This window comes from Sebastes fasciatus, chromosome 23 (assembly GCF_043250625.1).
Source record: "Sebastes fasciatus isolate fSebFas1 chromosome 23, fSebFas1.pri, whole genome shotgun sequence".
Lineage (NCBI taxonomy): Eukaryota > Metazoa > Chordata > Actinopteri > Perciformes > Sebastidae > Sebastes > Sebastes fasciatus.
The window spans coordinates 16,436,120-16,461,207 of record NC_133817.1 but is presented as its reverse complement, the minus strand read 5'-3'; the positions used below and the strand labels follow the sequence as shown (position 1 = coordinate 16,461,207).

Below are 25,088 nucleotides of genomic sequence, written 5' to 3'. Positions count from 1 at the left end.
CTGCCCGATTGATGCTGGATTTTTGAAGCCGAGTCGATATTTGAGAGTTTGAAATAATCAGATAAGAATATATTGGCATGTCTTTTGAGCTCTGGAAGTTTTGATGGACATTTTTTCACTACTATTTGACATTTCAAAGACTAAATGATAAAGTGATTATTGGAGAAAATAATCTAAAGATTAATTGGGAATGAAAATAGTTAGGAAATAGGAAAAATCTAAAGTAACAGTTTAAAATTCACCCTAAAAGAAGACAATAAAACAAGATAACGGTTGGATAGAACAAATACATTACTCTTATTTTATTTTTCTGGGGATAGTCCCATTGAGAATTAAAATCTTTTTTCCTAGGGAGTCCTGGCCAAGACAGCAGCATACAAGTCTTGCACATAAAAGCACCAATAACTTACAAACAAAATAGCAAAAAAGTTAAAAACAACATCAGAAATTTCACATAAAAGAGACGAGTAACAGACTTAAAACAAACAGCAAATTGCATCAACCAATGAGTTAGCACGTGTCGTTCAGTAACAGGACAGGTGCATTCAGTGTCCAGTCCTTAATTCTGTTTTTAAAATCTTCTATACTTATAAAATGTCTCTAGCTCAGACCAAGATGAGGATGCAAAAACTTTAAAAGCACTTTCACCAAAGACGGTACAGGTTCGAGGAATGACGTACATAATTTGTCCGCTTCAGCTACTGAATTTTAAGAGTCAGTAGCGAACATAAATAAGGAGGTAGTTCCTGTAATATGGCCTTATAGAGAAAAATGTACCAGCGGTCCAGTCTACAGTTGTATAAAGAAAACCAACTTTCTCATATAAACTGCATTTACGTGTGCGGAAACCCAAATTAGAGTCAAATTAAATAAAGCAACATGATACACTGAATTTAATATTCTCAAAGAAGATGAACTTGCTTGCATATATAAAATATCACCATAATAAATTGCTGATAAAAGCGTTGCTTGGATAATTTTTTTTTCTTGCAAAAAGAAAAACGGCATTTTTGTTTGACCCTCAATAAGATGTTTTCTTAAAGGTGCTGTGTGTAGGATCTTGCGGGCTTATTATAAGGTAACAAAAACACGATTCTTATTTTCAGGTGATTATGCACTAAAGAAAACATACTTATTAATATTATATTCCATTTCTGCCCAATAGATCCCCCTGAATGTAACACACTGTTCCTTTAAATTAAGAAAATTATATGTTATGTCATCCCTTTACATGTTTCATTTAATCCGACAGGTTGAATCTTGACTGATGCAAACAAAGCTCCATTTAAAAAAAACAAACAAAAAAAAACATGCTATCTCATGTTCAATGTTGGCACGCTGCTTTTTCTCACTGACTAAGTCCTGAGACGGGTACATACACCTGTCTGCAGAGGGAGAGGGGGACTAAACGTTTTCCATCACTTAGCCCCGTTTCCTTGTATTTCTTTTGCTCCATCCACATTTTTTTTTCGCTCTTTTAGTTTTGATTTGTCATTCCATCCACCCTCCAGACGACCGCAGTTCGACCCTGGTATTTTCTCAGTCTGGTGCACAATCATTCGTCCATCTCTCTTCATTCTCTTCATCCAACTCTCCAGTCACTCTCTCTCTCTCCCTTTAGCTGATTCTTTCACTGCTGTCTACTCAGTGTAATGCTGTTCGTCTCTGAACTTGTCTTCCTCTGTGCTATCATTTTGCTCTCTCTCTCTCCGTCTATAAATAGCAGTCTCGTGGGCTCGAGGTGTTAGCAGCAGCAGCAGCGCATGATTCATATTTTAGCTCTGCCTTTTTATTTACCTTCACTAGTCTCTTGACTAGACCTCTTCTCTTCTCCTCTTCTCTTCTCTTCTTTGCTCCTCTTCTCTTCTCTTCTCTTCTCTTCGCTTCTCTTCTCTTCTCTTCTCTTCTTCACACATGAAGGCATCTGGATCACATTCAAATTACTTTCACCCCAGTAAACTCTGTGTGTGTGTGTGTGTGAGTGTGCTCCCTGAATAGAGGCCACGAATAATCATGGCCTCCATTCATCAAGCAGTCTCTCTATCTTTAAACTCCCACATAAACTCTGACAGACTCCTCACGTGCTCGGTGGTAAAACATAGAAGAAACTGGTTGTCGGGAAGCTATATTTATGAATGTGAAGCACGTTTTCAGCCAGTCATTCAGGGAGACTTCTGTCAGCAGTGTTTAAAGTTTTATTTCTCCTTCCTCATTGACCGAAAACACAAACACGGGTATATGGCAGAACAGTATGTCACACTAAACCCCTTCAAGCAGAAGATCTCTCTCTCTCAGGCCCATTAGTATCAGCTGTAGCAACATGAAGGTTCAGTGGTGAACCAGAGGATGAGATGGTTGTCTCAGGAAAATAAATTATTCTATAAAAGTTTTATCTTCAAACTGTAGGGTACGAGCTACTCATTAAAGTCAGTTTTACTTTTCAACTATACAATGTACCGAGTTGTACATATCTTAGTCACAATTATTATTAGGCTGGCATTTATGTAGGGTTTTAATTTTTTTGTGATTTTATACTTATTCTTTTATCATTTTATGTCTATTGTTACTAAATCATTTTACTACTTTGAGCAACTGATGATCATAATGAATTATTATTCTATTTTATTTTATTAGCATTTTACTGCTTTGAGGAGCTGATGATCATGAGTAATTTTATTCAATTTTATTTTATTAACATTTTACTACTTTGAGCAACTGATCATTATGAATTATTTTATTCTATTTTATTTTATTTACCTTTTTTTACTCTGAACAACTGATGATCATTATGAATAATTTTATTCTATTTTATTTTATTAACATTTGACTGATTTGAGGAACTGATGATCATTATGAATAATTTTATTGTATTTTTATTTTATTAACATTTTACTACTTTGAGTAACTGTTGATCATTATGAATTATTTTTATTCTATTTTATTTTATTAACATTTTACTACCTTTATACACTACATACTAATTTTTCTCAATCACTTGTAAAGCACTTTGAAGTCCTTTTTGATTTGTTCTCAAGTCGCTATATAAATAATACATCTAGTATATAAGTTTGATTGATTGATAATGAATTAAAAAGTTAGTAGATCCTCATTAAAAATGTTTGTGTATGTCGTCCATATGAGAAAGAATACGTATTGGCCAAAATGTTGTCACCAAATTTTTGGAATTCTCAAATATCGCTATTATTGGCCTCATAAATCCAGCATTGGTTAGACTTTATTGCAATAAAATAAATGATAGTTTGCTGGCAGCGTTTCTATGTACAGTATGTACGACCCCATGCGTTTGTAACACTGAACACTTTGTAGTAACTTGGCAACTTTAATGTGTGACCAAAGTGTGGCTGATCATGTGAACCATTTGTGTAAAAGGTGCTATTTTAAAAATATGAAATGAATTATGTAATGCTCCATGTTGTATGAATGGCCTGAACAGCCTGAGAGAGAGAGAGTTAATGGAAAAGTGTTGGACGGACTGTACAGGCAGCCACTCTGTCCATTAGAGCAGTAGATTTATTTAAATGAACCCAAGCTGATTTTTGAAAGTATTTTATATCCTTCCCACCCATTTTTACGAGGACTGCTTGCTTTAATGATTTTATACCATGCACATTTCTCATATTAATCCGTATTTGCACTGCAGACTGCCTGACCTCATCTTTTCCATTTTAATAAATGCTCGTAATGGCAGCTGTAATATACAGATGGCTTTCAAGGTGATTGCAAATACTAAAGGATATACACGTTTATGTAAATACACCTATGCAGTTAAATACATGCGCAAACAGAGAGTGTGATAAACATCGTGCAACCATTCACATCAATGCATTCATACACTGACACGCTTGAAACACACACAGGGCGAAAGACTGAGGTTCCCATTATGTAGGGGGGGTCTGAGGTCAGATTTAGGGGTCAGCGTTTAGGGTCTATCGGGGGAGACCTTCTGAATGATGACAGATGAGTAGAGACAGATAGAAGAAGAAAAGGAGAAGAAGAAGAAGAAGAAAGAGAATGAATGAATCATGTCTGATGTCCTGTGCTGACTTCACAGGATGTGAGCATGCAATCTATCTCCTAGTCATTTCCGATAAAATGGGCCTCGTGGTGAACTGATGAGGCAGACGGTTTGGTTTTCAGTAACATTAAAGCATTGGTAAATGTGGGTTCTGCTGCTGAGTTATCCATGCTAGCTAGCTTCCATCATTATGTTTTAATTGGTAATTGTGGCTGGGTGGTAGCATATCAAAATGAAGTCCCTTGTTGGGAGTTTGATTCTCTGTGTCCATGATAACTTCTACTTCCTCTTCTCCTCCCCTTCTGCCCCTTCCCCTTACTTCTATTTGTACTTTTGTTTTCTTTATCTCCCCATCTTTTTTTTCTTGGTTTCCCTTTCCCTCATAGTTGGAGAGATCATGTACTTGATAAAACGGTTCATATGATAGTATATGAAAAGTTATTCCTCATTTTTTGTGCGTTTTCCTACGAATGTCCAGCAACACGCGCCAGTTTCCGCTTGTTACATGTATACAGTCTTTTCAAAATAAACTGCGTCTTCACAGGAAACTTGGTTAGGTTTTGGCAACAAAACTACTTAGTTAGGTTTAGGAAACGATCGCGGTTTTGGTTAAAATAACTTTGTAGGTGTAACTTAAGTACGGAAGTTGCGTGACAAATAAATCAACTTTGACTTCAGGTTTCACTTTATACTTTTAAAGATACTGATTTTAAAAGATATTTCAGTGCAATTGAAAACTTGAAACTCAAAAATACTAAATTAGATAAATTAGAATTAATACTATTAGATTATTTAGACATTTCAAATTTATTCCAATTGTTTAACAGACTCCGATTTTTTATCTTATTTTTTATATTATTTTTATACTGTAAAATATATTTACTACATTTTTTTTGTAATGAAAAATCTGAACATGTTTATGTAACTACTGTACTGAACTTAAAATAAATTATAGCGCAAAAAAGTCGAAAGTCCGGGGATTTTTTTGGCCCACCCATCCACCCTGACCTCCTCCGTATGCGGCATTTGTCGCTCTTTATACTCCCTGGTTCACGATTACGTGGATTACATACAAATTGATTTTTTAGGATATATATGAATTACAGTGCATCACTTTTTGTAGCTACGAACGGTGTATGAAAACAGCTAAACACAAAGACAAAGTTTGTTTGTATACTGTACATACTGTACTTGTTACACTTCACTTCCTTCCTTTTAAAGGTACTTTCTATTTTTCTACTACCTGTAGCTTTAACGTTTGTTGTTGACATCACCACCATGGCATCTCCTGGCAGCTCTACTGGTTGTTTAACTGGATACTTTCTGTATCTGTAGCAGATGGTGCAATTATTCAGTAGATAAACAGACCGTGGATGTCTCCCTGTTTACACCCAGACACGTGTGCAACCACACCTGAAGTTCCGCAAACACTTGAAAAGGTATTTTTACAAGAGCGTTGATGTGATATAAATCTAGATAATTACCGTGTACTGCACAGAGTCACAGATGCACCTGAAAGATTTATGAAGATTAGAAACGCACCTTTGCATTGTCCATCTATCAAGTTTGCACACAACAGATTGAAATATTGTCACATAAAAACATGTGACGGATGTTGTTGTCTGGATCGGGAAGTTAACCCTCTGCTGTGACGGAATTAAGTACCAGGAAGTAAATAAATATCATAACAAGAGGCTTAAAAATGATCTACATCTCTAAATATGTTGTTCCTGGTGTGTGGGACAGCGTAGCTGGAAGTGGAAAGGACATACCACTAGGTCAGGTTTTGCATTCCCTGCTCAGCGGGTGAACCATAGCAGTGATGTTGTCAGAGGACGGGGGTTCAGACAGCAAAGCAGGCTTAGAAGTTTGATTTCCCCGCACCCATGATACCGTCATTGAAGTATCATTTGAAGAGAGTCCTATTTGTGAGCTGCAGCAGATGTCACAAAGCCCCGCTCTGACACCATATTTTCATAACTCACACAGTAACAAGAGACACTGTGTTTTTCAGGTTTTTATCAGAGAAATGAATGATTCACTCCGGACTTCCAACAACGGCATTCACACACACACTGATGCTGCTGTGTGTGTTGGCGCGGCACTTAGTGTGGACAGGTGTGGGAAGTCTTTTGAAGCTGTCGCTCTGATGGATCCTATCATCATAGTACACACACTTCCCTTTTTTCCCTCCTGGGCTTTGCACCTGAATCGCTGCCAGTCGTCACATCATGGGCCCCCGGTTTGAACAGGCAGTCGGTTATGAGGAAGCTGCCTTATCAAAAACCAAATGTATTCATCAATGCAAACATCCTGCTAGAGCAGCTCTTCATACCCGTACATGAGTCCGAGCTTGTATGTCTTTATACTCTTGTTTTCTGTTCTCTCTCTCTGCCTGACTTTCTCACCTACTTTCTTCTTCCCTCTGGCTCCAGCCCTGTTTTTCTGACCTCTCATAAACTTCCAACAGCGTGATGTAACGCGTGTTTGTGTATGTGTGCACGTGCTTTTGTGTGTTTTCATCTCGGTCAGAAAACCTAGTAGAGGCATTTCTGTTGACATTACCCACTCTCTCTCTCTTTCTCTGTCCGTGCCCCCCCCCCTCGCCCTCGCTGGACAAGTTTTCCAGATATTTCTTTCTTTTTCTTTTGCCATTCCATGTCTGAGTGTGCGTGCGCACTTGTTGAACTGTATATGATGTGGGTTTATGATTTATTTATATATCTGTAGAGAAACAATCTCTTCCCTTTTACACTTGTGGTCTTAGTTTTCACACACTTCTGTGTCACAAATAGACATTCGCTGGTCTAATGTGAGAATTAGTTGCTGTTTCTTGTCACACATTGTAGAAAATTCAACATCTTTGTCAGGGCTGCCCCCACTCAGTCGATTAGTTGACTAATCGGTCGTTTTGGTCTTGGTCGACTAAGATTTCTTGAATCGATAAGTCATTTTTTTAATGCTGAATGACATGAAAAAAGAAACATATGAGCACATCTCTGGTAAACACAAGATTTAAAGTGATGCTTTTGTGTGATGCTTTGTGGAGAAACTCAGTTTCACAGATCTGTCGATTAAATCAACTAATCAATTAGTCGACAAAATCATACGAGTGTTAGTCAACTAAGAATTTCTTTGGTCGAGGACGGCCCTAATCTTTGGCTTTTGGGCTATTGGCAATTGCCTCATTGGGCTCTGAAAAATTGTGATGGACATTTTGTTTCAGTATTTTCTGACGTTTTAAAGACCAAATAATTATTCGATTAATAGAGAAAATAATTAACGGACTAAACAATAATGAAGATAATCCTTAGTTGCAGCCCTACTGGGGTCTGTTTGATTTTTTTTTTGCCAATTATTTGGGCTGAAACTCAGTTTTATTGATCAACAGATCTACAAAACTCACACAAAAGCACCACTTTAAATTAGAGCTGCAACAATTAATCGATTAGTTGTCAACTATCAAATTAATCGGCAACTATTTTGATAATCGATTAATCGGTTTGAGTCATTTTTTTAAGAAAAAAAAGTCTAAATTCTCTGATTCAAGTTTCTTAAATGTGAATATTTTCTGGTTTCTTTACTCCTCTATGACAGTAAACTGAATATCTTTGAGTCGTGGACTAAACAAGACATTCAAGGACGTCTAGCTTGCACTTTGGGAAACACTGATCGACATTTTTCACCATTTTCTGACATTTCATAGACCAAACAACTAATCGATTAATCAAGAAAATAATCGACAGATTAATCGACAATGAAAATAATCGTTAGTTGCAGCCCCAATTTAAATCTTTTTACTGTTTACCAGAGATGTGCTCATAAGCTTCTTGTAAATAACTCATTCAGCATGAGAAAAGGATAACAAATGGCCGATTGGTCGACTAAGAGGGGGCAGCCCTTGCAGTTATGTAACTTAATAACAGCTCTTTCTTATATAAACAACATCGCCTCTGAGAAACTCCGCTGCAGCAGCTGCTAAAACGCTGCTAAGATTTGTCACTTACTCACCTTACCAGAAATTCAAACCTGCTACTTTCATAGCCCTACTTGTCTTACTCTCCAGGCAGCCGCTACTCTACTGTAAGGAATCTGATGCATGAAATGAAAAGAAAGTCTTATTCAGTATCTCTTTCTTCCTCAGTTTGACCCTTATGTCATGGTATACTTCATTGTATGGATATTTTAAGCACCTATTGTGTTAACTCAGGCTTAGAAATCACACCGTCATCGTTCATTGTTGTCATTGTTCCCAATGAAAGAAAGTTTGATATCTTTTATACTTCTTCTTCAGGTGTAAAATAGGTTATAGGCACGATGAAAGTTTTTACGTGTGTGTGCACTCTTGCCTTTGTGAGGTTGTACATTGTATGGTTTTTGTGTGTGTGTGTGCACGTGGATCCCGCTGACATTGATAGCTCAGCTATTGTACAGGTCTTTGTAAAGCTAATAGCAGCCAGATGTACCGTGTGATTAATTATAGGCTTTCCTTTCAGAGGCGACAGAGCTGTACATTATTGTAATTACCCAGCTTCTTCTTGCCCCATAAGGAAGTCTGCCAACCATTACACTAAAGCAGAGACGGCTGAAACAGCAAACTTGCTTGTTTCTTAAGCTCTCGGTCGGGAACCCAAAACGGGTCACAGGTTGAACTGGATTAGGAACATAGACTGTATATGAGAAGTGGACGTATAGTCACCGTGACGTCACCCATTGGTTTGTGGACTGCCGTTTTGAAGCCCCGAGTTCGGCATTTTAGCCGTCGCCATCTTGTTGTTTTGCAACCAGAAGTGACACGAGAGGGTGGAGCTAAATACAACCGAGCGCTGAATAAGACATTTTTAGGCGACCAAACTGTTTCAATTAACGTTTATGAAATGAAAACACAGAATAAAGTTCTAAGACAAAAACACGGACAACGACGTAGTAGCAGCCGGTCAATCACAAGGTAGCCACGCCCTAAAGCATACCCTGATTTATGGTCTATTTGACTCTAAATGGGACCATAATTTACTAAATGAACATCATGCTTTACTGAAAAAGACTTGAAACTAGTGATTGAGACCATAAACTCATGTTTACTACAATGTTTATTTAGGTAATAAATCAAGTGAGAAGTAGGCTCATTTCCTCATAGATTTCTATACAATCAGACTTCTTTTTGCAACCAGAGGAGTCGCCCCCTGCTGGCTATTAGAAAGAATGCAAGTTTAAGGCACTTCAGCATCGGCTTCACTTTTCAGACCCTTTTTTGCCCAGTGATTGAGAAAAGCAGCTACAAATTTTTGTGTTAAGGTAACTTTTAAAACCTGGAGTCCTAATATGAAATATGAAAGGTGAAATGTTGTACAGAAGGGGACTCAAACTTTCTCAAATATACTTTAAAAAGAAAAATAGATTGTGAGTAGTTGGCGATGAAAGAAACCAGCAGCTACTGTACATAAGAGCAAACCTTTTCAACACAAAAAAGAAGTTAATTTCATGCCTGAGAACGACCGATTCTACCTGTCACTTTCTCAATAAACCTTTTAACTTCCTCCTTTTATAAAAGTGTCTCCGTTAAAACTTTAAATCAGGCCTTGTGTGTGTGTGTTATCTTCTAATAGAAAAAGGTTGTTTCACAGTGTGTGAATTGGTGTAGTCGTCTCATTAGCGAGGCCTCATTGTCATTATTACACTTATATTACCTGAGAATGAGGCTCATTATAAAGTTATACAATTCTGCTTTTGTCTAAATTGACAGCTCATTATCTGAGCTGTCTTCCCCTCCCACCTCCTCTCAGCCCTCTCCTCCTCAAATCCCTCCTTCCAACATGGTCTCTCTTACCTCTTTTTTCAACTCCCTACTTGTGCTCTTTTTTCCTTCTCCTGATCAGCCATTAACATCTGCTGCTTTCCTCTCATCTTCATCTGCTCTGCTCCCATCTGTCCTCCTCCCCCCTTATCCCCTCCTATTTTTACTGTCCTAACACATTTCTCACACTTGCATCCTCTCTTCCAGCCGCTCTTAAACTCCCCTTCTCTCCTACTTCTTTACAGCTTCCCATTGCCTCCTGCTACTCCGTTCTCTCCCCTCATCTCTTACTTATCTATTAAGGGTGTAAGAAAATATCGATACACATTAGTAATGCGGTATTATGTTGTGCTATACTGTATCGATCAATATTATATTCTTCAAAATTAAACTACAAAAACCTAAGGAATCCATTCATACCAAGCATGTCATACTAGCTTGTCGAGAAGGAGGTTAAATAACGCTCCAAAGTTGCGCTAAATTTTGGCGAGGAAAAACTGGCATGGCCATTTTCAAAGGGGTCCCTTGACCTCTGACCTCAAGATATGTGAATGAAAATGGTTTCTATGGGTACCCACGAGTCTCCCCTTTACAGACATGCCCACTTTATGATAATGACATGCAGTTCGGGGTAAATACCATGCAGTTTTTTTACATGCAGTATAAATGTGTTATTTTTGCCTATTTCTAAAATGGTTTATTTCTGGTGTGTTCTTTATACTGTGACAGTTCTCCTAAAATTAAATTTAAAAAAATGCCATATATCGCAATATATTGAATTGTTACCCCTGTATCATGATACATATCATCTCACCAGATTCTTGCCAATACACAGCCCTATTATCTATTCATATAAAATTATTTTTTCTTCTCTATAAAAAGAATCTGGGTTGACTGGTTGTCAACCAGCAGCATCAACACTCATGTCTCATCCAACATGCTTGTGAAGCACTCATTTTCCTTAACAAAAGACAGTGTGTGTCTCTGGTTGATGTAAGCGTTAGACCGACTCAGTCCTTGTGACATTGACATCTCTGTCTCTTACTGAGGCATTACTGAGACAGAGAGGCACCTCTGCAGTAACCCTACACCATGTGTGTGTGCGTATGTGTATGTTCGAACAGTTATTGCATCATTGTGTCACATAATCCGACCTCCATTCCTGCCTCCCTCATCTTCCTCTGTCTCCATCTGAATCTGCTGTAGTTTGCACAGCTGTCAAGGAAACCTGCACATTCTTGTCTAGTTTCCTTGAGATTTCCTTTCAAATATGCAGGTTATTGCTCACTGTGTGTGTGTGTGTGTGTGTGTTTACAGTGAGAGAGAGATCAGGCACTGTGTGGAACATTTCTGCATTGTGTGTCATCCCAACAGGAAAGACTTCAGAGGACAAATATGCCCATTTCCTCTTCCTGTAACCTCACTTCCGTCCTCTCAACCCCTCCTTTTTGCTTTCCTCCCTTGTTTTGTCGGTCACGTGTGTGCACCAGGGTTATTATAGTAAACTAAATTGAAAAAATAAACAGTGAAAAATATTTTTTATGAACTGAAAATAAATAAAAACGATATTTAAAAAAATCTCAAACTATATTTCCTAGTTCAAAACTAATAACAATAAAATTAAAATGGACGTAAATGAATTTAGTTTTTTAGCTACAATGTATGACTACCGGAAAAAGGAAACGGCATGAATTTCCGTCAACTCTTGTGACGTTGAACCACAAAAACTGAACAAAATTGACTTTCCAGGAAATGGAGCTATGGCACACTTGCTTCACTTCGGACGCTAAAGTAGTGCAATAACTAAACCTTAAACATTATGGCCATTCCTATACAGTTCTAACCATGTATTTTGTAGCTACATACTTCTGAGACATTATAGCTGGCCCTAACAAAAACAAACAAACTAACTAAATATATAAAAACTAAAACTAAACCTTTCTGAAGAACTGAAACTAAACTAAAACTAGCAAATACACTCCGAAAACTAACTGAAACTAAACTAAAATGAAATATAAAAGTCAAAACTATACTAACTAAAATATAATAAAAACAAATTGAAAAGTCCAAGCTATTACTAGATACTACTACAGTATGTAGATCCTTGCTTATGTTGTACAAACTCTCAGATGTGCTTTGCTTTGGACAAAAGTGTCTACTAAATGAAATTGTAGAATTGTATTTTAACCTTGGTATGCACAATGTTTGCATCTGTATAAACTACATAATTATTCATATGTGTTGTGTTCTTTTAAGTAAAAAGGAAGAAAAGTTTAAAAAGTATATTTTTCCATGTGAGCTCATGTGTGTGAGTATACCCAAATGTAGCCATCATTTATAACGTCACAGATGTTAACATATATGTCCGACATTCCTTAGTTTAAATGTGTCTGCTTCAAATCCCGCGTGAGCGTCTGAGATAGTACAAAAGCATGAGAAAGAACTAGGCTAATGTCTTGTAGCAGTGTTCGCTTTGGCAGTAATGGACTCTCATCTGGAACACATTAACCCCAAAACCTGCATGTAACAAAACCACAGTCACTCGTCAGACAAACATGCACACAGCATTACACGCACACGCGTACACTTGGCTGCTGGACCTTTCTGGAGCCCGTCCAGTTGTCTGTCACAGATTATTCAGTTTCTATCGGTAGCCTGTATCTGTTTAACTTCTCTGATTACCGCGTCGGAGCCGGAGCCTAAATCAGCTCCTCTCCCTCGTCTCCACTAACCAACTGCAGAGGAAATATAGGCCACTGTGAGGGGAGGAAGAGGGCAGTGAAGGGGGCATAGAGATATGGAGGAGGGAAAGGATTGTTGACTTATACGTTTGATGTTTTAACTTCTGTAATCTTTCATTTTTCTCCCTCTAATTTCCACTCATTTCTAGCTCGTTCCCTTCTCATCTCTTTCCACTCTCCTTTTCGCTTGACATGAGCTAATCCCCCCCTTTTATGTTTATTGTATAGACGGGACTTGTGTGTTTTTTTTGCACTCATGCATGTGGGTTTATGTGTTTCATATGTGTGTGTTTGTTTATATCTCTTCAGGGTTTTTGTTAATCTCTTGACAACCTCGGGGGTTTGCGGAGGAGTTGGACACACAAACACTCACACACATCAGAGGCACAGTGCATGTCGTATTCTTAGAGTCGGCGTGTGTGTTTGTGCCAAAGCAACACTGTGTACATGTAAACAGACAGTCGGTTACTCTCTCTAAAGTGGTTGTTAGGCTGACAGAGCATAAATGTTGACTGCTTTAAATATTCAACACACGGGTTTTAATTGCATGCTTTTACTCTCCTCTCTACGACGACGTATTTGGGCCATTGTAGGTAAAAAAATAAATAAATTATGTAGGCAGAGGATGGGGGGTAATATACCAAGAAAAAAACTCAGAATTTATTGGATTAAAGAGGCACATTTACAAGAAAAAACTAACAAATTTATGACAAAAAATTTGGATATTGTCTGAGATTAAAGTCTCAAATTTATGAGAAAAAAATCACAAATTTACAAGAAAAAAACTTGAATATTCTCTGAGATTATAATGCCAATACTGATGTAGGGAGGAGACTAGGAGAATATTTGTTGTATAAAGTATACTGCATGGAGTGTATTCATGGATTATTTTCTAATCAAAACAAAAATGCACCAAAAGTGAGTGACCATGCTGTCAAAAAATGGTTGAGGAAGCTTAACTTCTAGCTGAAACCAACTTCAGTCAAGCATCTATCGGTTGCAGCAGTATACCAGAAACACAAAGTGCTGCTACTTGATTGGATGCCGATGGCTGTTGATGCTCTTTAAAGTGAAACCTGAGAAGTTCAGCCTGAGTGTTCAGCCTGAGTGTTAATAGTGGAGGTCTCCATTTAATGGAGTGTAAAGGGATAGTCCTACCCAGATTATGTAATAGTTTTATCTGGGACAGCCCTCATCGTATCTCTGTAGCAGCGGCCTGACCCTCTGTTAGATCATCAGTTACTGTAACAGTGTCAGGGCCTCGCTATAAGACGTCATGTAGACCCTGTGGAATCCTGGGAGACGTGCACACAGAAACACACATCACATAGCAACACACAGATGTGGATATATTCCTTGTAATGAAGTCGGTAGCATCTGTTGGTATTTTAGTGGGCTTTAGTAGGGATTTTATCCATGATCCTCCTACAGTATGTGACAGTTGCTTAGTAGTGCTGTCTCTCTTTGTTTGCCATTGTAACTCATTCAGATTTAAAGGTCTGAGCAGTAGACACTTTTGGAATGGCTCATAACTATCAACATAGTCTCTGTGATCTGTTTGTTTATGATGTGTTAATAGAGAGGCAGATGGGCGTACGCTATATTAAGACTGCAACCGTTTACACAAATACATACTAACCCCCTCCTCCCCACACACACGTACACATAGAAACAAACATGTATGCACGTAAAAAAGTCTAAAGTTCACATGTAGTTTTAAACGTAGAACCACAACTGCTTTATTCACACTTGTCATTCAAGCTGCACCGTGTAGCCTCCTCTGCAAAAAGGGTCAAATTCTTAAAAGTTCAAAGACCTTGAAGGCAGGCCGGATTGCTGATATATGACGGCCATTTCTTTCCGATGTCTCATGTTTCAAATGAATCTTGGTTACAGTTCAAAGAGCCCTTTACAGCCCAATCAATCAAACAAGACACGAGTAGGTGCTGCTTGTTTTTCAAAAATTCAACAGGCATTATTTATATTTAGAATAAATGTTTCAATGCATTTTTATAAGAAAACTATAACTATAAAGTGAGGAATCTTTCTGTATGTCCTTCACATATCTCAAGAACCGCTCATCTGATCGACTTCACACTTGGCGGGTGTATTGCTCAGGACCCAAGGGAGTGCAGTGTCCAATGTGGTGCAATTTGACCAGACGGCGGCGCTATAACAATGAACTTTACATTTCGGCATGTAACTTATGAACCTTAACTTAAGTTTCCACCATTTTGAATTGTGTCAAAATCGTATTTATTTGTTACTCCTCCTACAATTTTTGAGCAATCGTCACCAAATTTGGTACAAAACATCTCTGGATCAAGCCAGAATAAGTTTTTGGTGTTTCATACAGTTTTGCTGTAGCTGTCCCTCAAGTTAGCTCAAATGCTGTGGGCAGGGCTTATATTACAAAAAATGTCATATCTCCTGAACACCTTGTGCTATTGGGACCACATTTGGTGGACATGTGTAGATATGATGTCTAAGTGACCATGGCAAATCTGGTGCCATTTTGGCCAATAGGTGGCGCTTCATCTAACTATAAAGGAAGTATTGTGTAATGTGTAATGTGTATATATGACTGTCTTTACGTATATCGAGAACCGTTCATCCAATCAACCTCACACTTGGCGAGTACAAGCAGCCATACCGCGGTTCTCGACAGCACTGCAAGCAGAACTTCTGGGGGCCAAGCAATCGGCCCATTCCAGATGGGCATACGCTAACGGATGAGCTCATAGGTTTTTATTTTAGCAATATCCTGTGCTTCCATTTTCCCTTTTCTCTCGCTTATACAAACACATTCTGTCCAATTCAGACCCCTCCAAACCTATTTAAGATTACTCCTGATAATGAAGCTGAAGCAAATAATTTAAAAAAAAAGCCTTTTAATCTGACCACTAACCATTTGTCCATAAAACTTTGGATCCTTGTTTTCTTCACATAAATTCATTGGATCTTTGTTAGTGCGATAAAGGAGGCCATTGTTGGTTGTTTAATGATTTCAATAAAAAAACACAATCAATGAATAGAGCTTTATTAGAGTCCTGGGTATAAACAGGTTGGCTCAGCTGATTCAGGATTTGGGCATTACGCCGGTTCAGAGACGATGTTCTGTAACTTGAAGGTCACACAGCGTTCACAGACTTGTTTTAACCACGGAACCTTGGCATGTCATCATTTTTACTCATTAGCTCCAAATTTGGGATAATTCCTGGTATAATGTGAGTCGTTGTGCGGGGCATGCTGCTCTGTTGAGGATTAACACTTTTGAGGGGAAGTTCCACTCATTATCCTCAGATTTCCTCTCATTATCCTTGGATCAGGACGACTGGATCAAGTGGCTGAACTGGAAAGTGTGAGAGGGGAAATGCATCCTGCTTGTATTTTGGGGAAGGGGGGAGGGAGGATCCTGTGAATAGAAAAGAGAGGAGAGGAGAGTAGACAGAGTGAGGAAAGGATAGGAAAAGATGGGAGAGCAGCAGTGAGGAGACGAGGGAAGAGGAGGGGAGATGAGGCGTGACCAGCAGAGCAGAGGGTAATGACGGAACTGGCACATGGTGAGTGTGTGTTGCACAGCCCGGCACAGAGAGACGAGACAATAGGGTGCACACACAGTGAGTGGCAGGCTGAGATGGCACCTATTGTTAACACACATGAGTACACAACATGTGCACTCACTCACTCACTCACACACACATTGGGGTTGTTATTGAACCCATCCTGATGAATGGGTTTGTTTGTGGTGCCTGTTACAAATCAGACATCGAAGAAAAAAAGCATCAATATGTCCCTCCTCCTACAGAAGATTGATACCTAATCACAGGTAGCTCTTTGTGGAATTTTGTACACATCCATCCATCCATCCATTATCTGCAACCGCTTATCCGGCTCAGGACCGCGGGGGGGCTGGAGCCGATCCCAGCTGACGGGCACCCTGGACAGGTTGCCAGACTATCACAGGGCTGACACAGAGAGACAGACAACCATTATTTTGTACACTTTATTGCTTTAATTGTTTTTAATTGTCAATGCATGTAGAGTCACGCAGAAGTAAACTAAATAATATAACATATCTCCTTGGGATGTCACAGGAACCAAGTAGATGCCGAAATTTCTGAAAAAGTGGCGGTACTTGTTGTTCTACAGTACAACAAGTGACATTACCATAGATACCGTCAAGGCTCGAGACTAACGTCGTCCCGTCATCCCAGGGGACGCACCCTATTTTTTCCTTGATAATGCTACATTGTGATCAACAAATCTCTGTTGAAATCTGCAGGATGAGAGCTAGTTAACGTTAGCTGTTAGCTCCGTGCAGGACTGTGCTGCTTTCCGACTGCTAACAGCTAACGGTAACTAGCTTTCGTCCTGCTGAGGTGCTACTGATTACATACATTATGATACGGTCAGGCTCTATTCAGTAAAAATTAGTATTGGGTGAAGGTAAATTATAACGTTATCATGATGTGTTCAAATGTAATTTCGGCAAAATGTAGAAACTTGAATAAATCCAGTTGTTTGAAGGAGATGTTTTTACAGCAATATAAAATAGATATTAGAGGGAATTATTTATTGTTTTAGTTAGTTTTTTACCGTGGTATCGAATTGGTAAGGAGAATCGTGGAAATTCACTGGAATTGACTACTAAATTTCTGGTATCGTACCTCCAATAACCACATCTTCAAAGGACAACCATAAGGAAACCATAGTTGTATGTATCTCACCACATTTTCAGCAGAAACAACCTATTTTCAGCCACAACTGGGTCAGATTACAACACACACACACACACACACACACATGGCCCTGGTTACTGCAATATGTAGAGTGGTGATTGATGGGAAACCAAAAACCACCTAAATAGGAGGAAAGAAGGAGGGGCGGGGTGGGTGATGGAGAGACAAAGAGTGAGCGAGGGCAGTTGGGGAAGAGAAACAAGAAAGAGAGGATGAAAAGATAAAGCAAACACACGGGGAATAGAGGAGAAGGGTGTGAACAAGTGAACTCAAATCGTGGTGTTTCCTTCGTTTTTATTTTGCTGAGATGTCTATTTAAACGATGAGCTCAGCCCTCCATCACTTTACTCTCCCTCTCTGACTTTTACTGGAACTCATTCATCCTCTTTTCAATCACTCTTATTCATAACAGATGCTCCCTCTCTCTCTCTCTCTCTCTCATATGCTGGCTAACCATAACAAGCTGTGGTAAAGGTCTTGGAGAGGTTTTGGTTTGTATGTGTGCAAGTGAAACATGCGTGTGTCTTTTTGGTGCACATGTTTATGAGGTGTGTAGGTATGTGTGTGTTTGTGTGTGTGTGCTGTAGGGGGTTCTTTGCAGGGGAGTGTTTCCAGAGTGTGGGGGGTCCGAGAGACACTTTGGCTACGTACTAATGGAACACACCGGGCCTTTTTCATGCACTTCTTGCAGATACACTTACTGTATGCACACAGCACCACCACCAACCCTACATGTGCCCCCCGTCCGCCAACCACCGTGGGTCTTTACTGGATATAGAAACAAATCAGCTCATTCACTCAACCGAGAGGCTTAATGTAATCAAGATTTACAGGTCCTGATGTTTCTCTCCAGTTACAGACCGGCATTCTTCGAAATTTGGGTCAGGACTCCGAAAGGTTAATCAGAGGAACGTCGAAGTGGGTCAGCAACACGTTCTGGAGGAACTGGGATGAAAAGTTTATACTCAGTTAGGTTTCCAAGGGCAAAAAAAGTAGGCAGCCAATTGTTTGCTGTGTGTTGGAATAATGATTTTAAGGTATTAGGTCATATGGTTTTAAGGGGAAAAGCAGTATTTCTCAAAGCATCTGCAGCTAGTCTTATTATCACTCTCCCTCTCATACTCTTAATTGTATTCATCATGTACAATGTTCATTTTAGCATACAGCTGCAGACCTTGGTGTCTTTTTCGTCATCTTGTTTAGAACCAAATAATCTCTAAATGCTTTCAGCATCAAAAGTGTTTCGTAACCTCTAAGAAATGATTTACTCTGCTCTTCACTTGCACATTCAGGCGAATGATACATATAACAGAGCCATCAGTATCAAAGTTAATGATAATCAGTCGTGGAAAATTACCATGTACAATTATGTATCATTAGTGCTGCACTGTCATTATACATCCAGACAATAGGGTTGAAGGTTTTTTATGTGATTTTTAAAATGATTACCTCCTGGATACATCCGGCTCTTTTTGCAGGATTCATTGGGTTTCTCGTCTTTTCTTTCTCACATAAATTAAGTTTAATGGTAAAAAAAAAAAAGAACTGCGGGTAATTAAAACATAAAACAAAGTTAATTTCCTCATGTTATTATTTCTTATTTGTCAGACTATGTGGTATAGTTTTTAGTAGAATGAAAAGAGCCCTATCTTTGATGTGAAAAACAACCACAATGCCAGCTGTACAGAGCCATTTGATCTCAGTTTATCCTCCAATTTGTTTTTATGTCCAAGTGGTTATACTGGAGAGTCTGACCAGCTTTATAGCACTGACGTTAGATTATTTCTGACCTTACAATCTATTGCACGCAGCCATTTTTGCATGTTACTTTGGTTGTTTGAAGAACTGTATTAATGTTGATTGATGTTTAGTTGCATCATTCAGGCAATCTTCTGCACTCATTTGTTGAATGTTGGCCTACTGCTCTGGATTGAGTTTGAGGTCTGCATATCTGAATAAGTCACCTTTTGTTTATAAAATATTTCGCCACGCAGCTGAACTGTAAACTGCTATTTTAGCATAAAACCAGTGGGCAACCTCCAGGTCTGAAAAGTGAAGCCAATGCTGAAGTGCCTTCTTTCTAATAGCCAGCAGGGGGCGATTCCTCCGGTTGCAAAAAGAAGTTAGATTGAGAAAATGAGTCTACTTCTCACTTGTTTTATTACCTCAGTAAACATTGTAAACATGAGTTTATGGTCTCAATCGCTAGTTTCAAGTCTTCTTCAATACAGCATGATGTTCATTTAGTACATTATGGTCCCATTTAGAGTCAAATAGACCATAAAGCAGGATAAACTTTAGGGCGGGGCTACCTTGTGATTGACAGGTCGCTACCACGGCGTTGTCCGGTCTGGGAGTTGTCCGTGTTTTTGTCTTTGAACTTTAACCTTTTCATTGTGTTTTTTCAATTCATGAAAGTTAATTGTAACATTTTGGCCGCCTAGAAAATGTCTTATTCAGCGTTCGGTTGTACTTAGCTCCACCCTCTCGTGTCACTTCTGGTTTCAAAAAACCAAGATGGTCACGGCCAAAATGCCGAACTCAAGGCTTCGAAACGGCAGTCCACAAACCAGTGGTTGAAGTCACGGTCACTACGTCCACTTCTTATATACAGTCGGGCATGAAACGCAATTTAGGTAAACCGCTGCAGATGGAAAGTTGATCCAGTTGTGTTACTGTAATGACGTCAATTTAAGGTCGGACTATATCTATGTGAGTTACGTGGAAGTGTGTGGTTTGGAAAAAGTGTCTTTGTTTCATTCAATAAATATGATATTCTTCAGCTTTTGAATGCACAAACACACGTACATGCATGCTAAACGTCCTGGAATCATGCAGGTATTTTTCCAGGGAAACAGGAACAGATTGTGGTGACGATTACCGGGAATTACTGAGATTTCATATCCCGATATTCACACCCGATTGGTAGGATCGTAACAGACCATCTTACTTACTCACTCTTGTTCTTCAACCTACTTGGCTGGCAGTTTCGTCTTTACTTTCTATCTTTCAACATCCTGTGAATCTCAGTACCTAGAAACTCTAAAGACCATACCTACAGTAATAGTACGTGTTGTAATACAGTGGAGTACCAATCTACCATGTCAGAGTGTTTACTTTCTGAATTTTCTGGCACTCTCTGTGTTGTCTTCTGTTCCAACCTCCATCCATCTGGCGCTGCGCTCGCTGCTGCTCGCTCGCTGGGGGTGCAACAGACCAGAGAAGACGAGAGCAGATGATCGCTGAGTGTTGAAGCGCAGTGGGATGTCCAGACTAGACGAGTTGATCAGAGGGTATCAGCTTTCAGCTTCTCCGCAGGAAGCTGCATAATGCTTTAACACTGCTGATTCGGTTTCTGCCCGCCCGTCTGGCTGCCAAGCCGTGCATGTGGGCGTACGTATGCCTGCGTGTGTTCATGCGTGTCCTCGGCTGGCTTTTATACACAACAGAAATAGGACTTAGAGCTGTCACTTCCGCGGGGATGTATAGGTGGCTTCTTTCAAGTCCTCAGATAGGCGAAAGGCAGATAGCGAGAAAGCGAAGCCGGGCTTAGAGAGTGAGAAGTCCTCATGTCGAAAAGAAGTGTGTGTGTCAGATAAGAGGCTGCAGATTTTAGGCTTTTCCTGCTTAGGTGTGTGTTTGAGAGAGAGAGAGAGAGAGAGAGAGGTAGGTTTGGATGGAGAGAGAGAGGGTATTTTTGAGTCTGACAAACTCAAGTCTCATGATGTTTTGAAGCTCGGAGCAGAAAAGAAGGGATGGGGAGAAAGAAAAACAACCACTCAACAGGAAGACTCATGTGCCACGGCTCAAATTAATTCCTTAAATACCCACATGCTAACAACGAGATTGTTTTTTTTTAGATACAGTTCTGTTTGATATGCATTCACTGTCTCTTACAAAGCCTCTACTGTACATGTGAGAGTTGTGTAGAATGAAAAAGGAAACATTAATAATGGATTAAGAAGCCCCCTTAGACTTGCTGTCTGCTTTCTCTGCTCACATCTATGGAGACACTCAGAGAGGGAGAGAGAGAGAGGGAGAGAAGTAATCTTCTGGAGCCCTGAGGGAGGTGTCTAACAGTGATACGGGTGGTCAGGGTCTTTTCTAAGTGCTGCTGGGAAGTGGAATGTTGGCTTCCAGTCAGTCAGGTGACCTACAATTGTTGTCATGTGACCACCCAGAGTGTCATGTGATCATAAAATTAAAGTGAGTGCGAGTGAGACAATGGGAGTATGGATTAGTAACATGAATGTATAATAATAAGACCTGGATACGGCGCCGCTGCTCAGCCTTGCTTCCAAATTTTTTTCCAGTGGCCACTCGCGGTATTGCAACGAAAAAAATCCCCCAAAAAGCGTTTTCCCCTTATCCTGGCCAAAATCATTGTGATTCACAAAAACATACTGGAATTACTTTACATTACATTTTGTTAAGAAACAAACATTTATACTTTTTAATATTTAATATTTATAAAATACTTTTTAGTGAAAAACAAACATCTTAATCATAGAGCATGCAGTCCCCCTGCATAAATAAAGTATAAATAATAAATACAAAATAGCATCATTGTGTGAGACTGTTCTTTCTTACATGATCATACCTGTATTTTCTTTAAATCAGGCTGTATTTTTTACAATTCCCTACCATGATAGTGAGCTTGACAGATTTTTTGAGTCACTTGTGAGGATATTCACGATTATCCCGATTATGGAAATTCACCATGATCACCTGAGTGTTTTTATCGTGATCCGCGTTAAAAATCTTATATTGACAAAGACACCTTGAACTGCAAACAAGGTTGATTATGACTCGTTTCTATTATGAATTTTTGATCCACAGAGGATTTATATTTGTGAAATTTTCCACGAGCTGCGAAAAGTGATTTTAAAGTCTGTGACGTCATCACAATGTAAAGATTACGGGCCGAGCTGGAGCTTATTACACTACTGCAATTATTCAGTTGGCCTCATACCCCCGGAAGTAAACCTGGCAGCTAGAAAACATTTTTGCCGTATGCGCCAGGCGAGCAATTCTCGTAGGACTGAATAGGCCCCATCTTGAGGTACGGTATCCAGTTCTTATTATGCATCCATGGTTGGTAAGCAGCACTTACATGGATGTTTCTGTGTGTCAGTTGCTAATGGGCCATCATCAGTGAAGTGGTTGCTGCAGGATGAAGGGATAAGCTGCTGCGCACACACACACACACACACACACACACACAGATTCTACACACATTAATGCACTTAAAACACACTGAAGCTTTCAGATTCTCTCTCTCTCTCTCTCTCTCTCTCTCTCTCTCTCTCTCTCTCTCTCTCTCTCTCTCTCTCTCTCTCTCTCTCTCTCTCTCTCTCTCTCTCTCTCTCTCTCTCTCTCTCTCTCTCTCTCTCTCTCTCTCTGTAAGTCATATGATATAGATGAGGCCCCAGGTTATACAATGTGACAATATGAGATCATCACCTAAGAGATTGTCTTAATCTCTGAAGCAGCTCACAAGGTTTTCTAATAGCTTTATACCATTAAAAAGACTCACCGTGACCTGGCAGAATCTTCAGTGCTGAATGGTTGGTTTGCTCAGTATTTATTGTTAAAGTAGGAATACTACCTAATTATTTAGATAGTACCACCACCATATCCCAGAATCATGGGATTTGGTGGCGCTGCAGCTTTAAACACTATGAATGATTGATGCTGAGCTTGTGCTGTGTCTCGGATGGTTTGCACTAATGCGCTGGATGCTTTTTTTCAATCCCATATTCAAATTAAGTACTCAAAAAAAACAATGCTGTAAAATAAAACATTTTATCAGAAAGATGTCAGAATATTGTTGATTTATTGAATGGAACGACAAACCAGTTGAATTGGATGTAGGTGTCCCTCATTGGACCTCTATTTAAAACTGGTTGCCGTGGTGATAATCCTGATGATGTTGCCAGGAGTAGGTGTCTAACCTCCAACGTCTGATCTTGCATCACCTTAAAAATACTGTTGATTCTTTAAATGAAATATAAAAAAGGGGTTTTCAGTTATTCCGTCATCTATATTTAAACAAACAGCCTTTGTGTCTGTCCTGCTGCAGACCAATCCGTCTGTTCGCTTTTCATCCTCTAAAAGGGTCACAGACATTATTAAACGCTCTGGATGTGTGTCATTGTTTCCTCTCAAAGCACACGTATCTGTTTGTTCCAGGTTAATTTGGATAATTCTTTCATATCTGTTTTAATCTTTTTTTCATATCTGGTGCAGTCTACTTGTAACTGCAGGCTGTGAAGACTTTCTATTTTGCATGGGTAACTTAATAATTTAGAGTCAAGGAGGTCGGAAGTTGCAACCATATTTGGGCTTGAATAAATCCTTTGAGTATTGAGGTTCTGTCACCTTATTTTCTCGTCGTCAGGCAGCTCTGATTTTGTTTATTTTTGGGCCAGTGATGTGCCGAATATGTCAACTACGGTTAGACACAGAGCTGGTGAAGAAACCAGAAACATCAATGTGCTGCAAACACATTCAGACAAAGCAAATAAGCACATACACACACACAAGTCTCACGCAAAAAAGTAATGCCTACAACATAATAAAAATGTTTTTTTTGGGGGGCTTTTGTTCTCGTATAATAAAAGCTGATATTTAACAAGTACACAGGCTAGGCACAGTTGAACGCATGACACTTTTTTCACGCATGTATGAATGAACACACTCCCACTTCTTTACAAGGTCTGCTGCCCTTTTACATATGTGTTTATTGCGGTATCAGTGGTAGAGCTGGAATGCCCATTAAACTGAGCGTATGTATGTGTGCAGGACTTTTCTAAGAGGCTAGTCGTCCTCAGGATGGAAGAATGTAGACCGTAACTGTAGCCTGTTTTAGTCACTCTGGGTGGCTATACGACCACTGCTAATAAAGACTCAGTTATACCCTGGTGCGAATGTTATAGACCATGATTCACATCCAAACTACAAAAACATGGAAGGACACAAGAAATATAGGAGCTGGTACCTGAGGATTTGATGTGCGTTTCAGAAGAGAATTGGGAGTGTTTATTGGTGGGAAGCCAGTGAGGGATCACTCACATAGAGGGCAGTGGGATCTGAGGGGAAAGTATGTTACAGCCTTCTGGTAAAGCTGCTCACTGGCAGGTGAAAAGAAGCCGCTGGTGACACCATAATCACTGCCTCGTTCTCTTATTCCTCATACAACAGATATTCTGTTAGAGCTTAAACGATTAGTCGATTAATCGTTCAGATGATCGGCATAAATTGAATCGATAACAAGTCAAGCAGAAATGCAAAGAAATGCTCTAGTTCCAGCTTCTCAAATGTGAATATTTTCTGGTTTTCTTAGTCTTCCCTGTGATTTTTGGAATTTAGTATTATTAGCATGGCCTCTTTTTTTTGTTTTTCAGTATTGCCTCCTAATGGCCACGGGAGATCGTTGTTAGCATGATCCTGTTTAAACCCATGTAAAATAGAAACCATAATAGCTAGAGCATTCTTTTTCTTTTTTGCAGCACAAAGCTACGGCTTCTGTCTTTCATCAGGTTTTCCGCTCGTGATGACGTCATCGCGTTACGTTACATGCGTAACATAACAAAATGATCAAACGCCTTTGCAGTTGATCTGCTCAGAAGAATGAGCATATCTCAAAAACTAATAAATGTGTATACTTCAAACAACTTATGGAGTGTTAAGAAATATTTTGTCCATGTTTCTACATTTTGAAATCTTTTGGATCGATATGTTTTGTGTTTATTTAATAGCGTTTTATGAAAAAC

The 25,088-nt window shown here is 39.2% G+C and overlaps 1 protein-coding gene across 11 annotated transcripts in view; it reads left to right on the top strand.

The window, feature by feature from the left end:
- The window catches only part of wnk1b (WNK lysine deficient protein kinase 1b), a 114,305-nt gene that overhangs the window by 27,564 nt on the left and 61,653 nt on the right, over window positions 1–25,088 (top strand). The gene's annotated exons all lie outside the window — the stretch shown is intronic.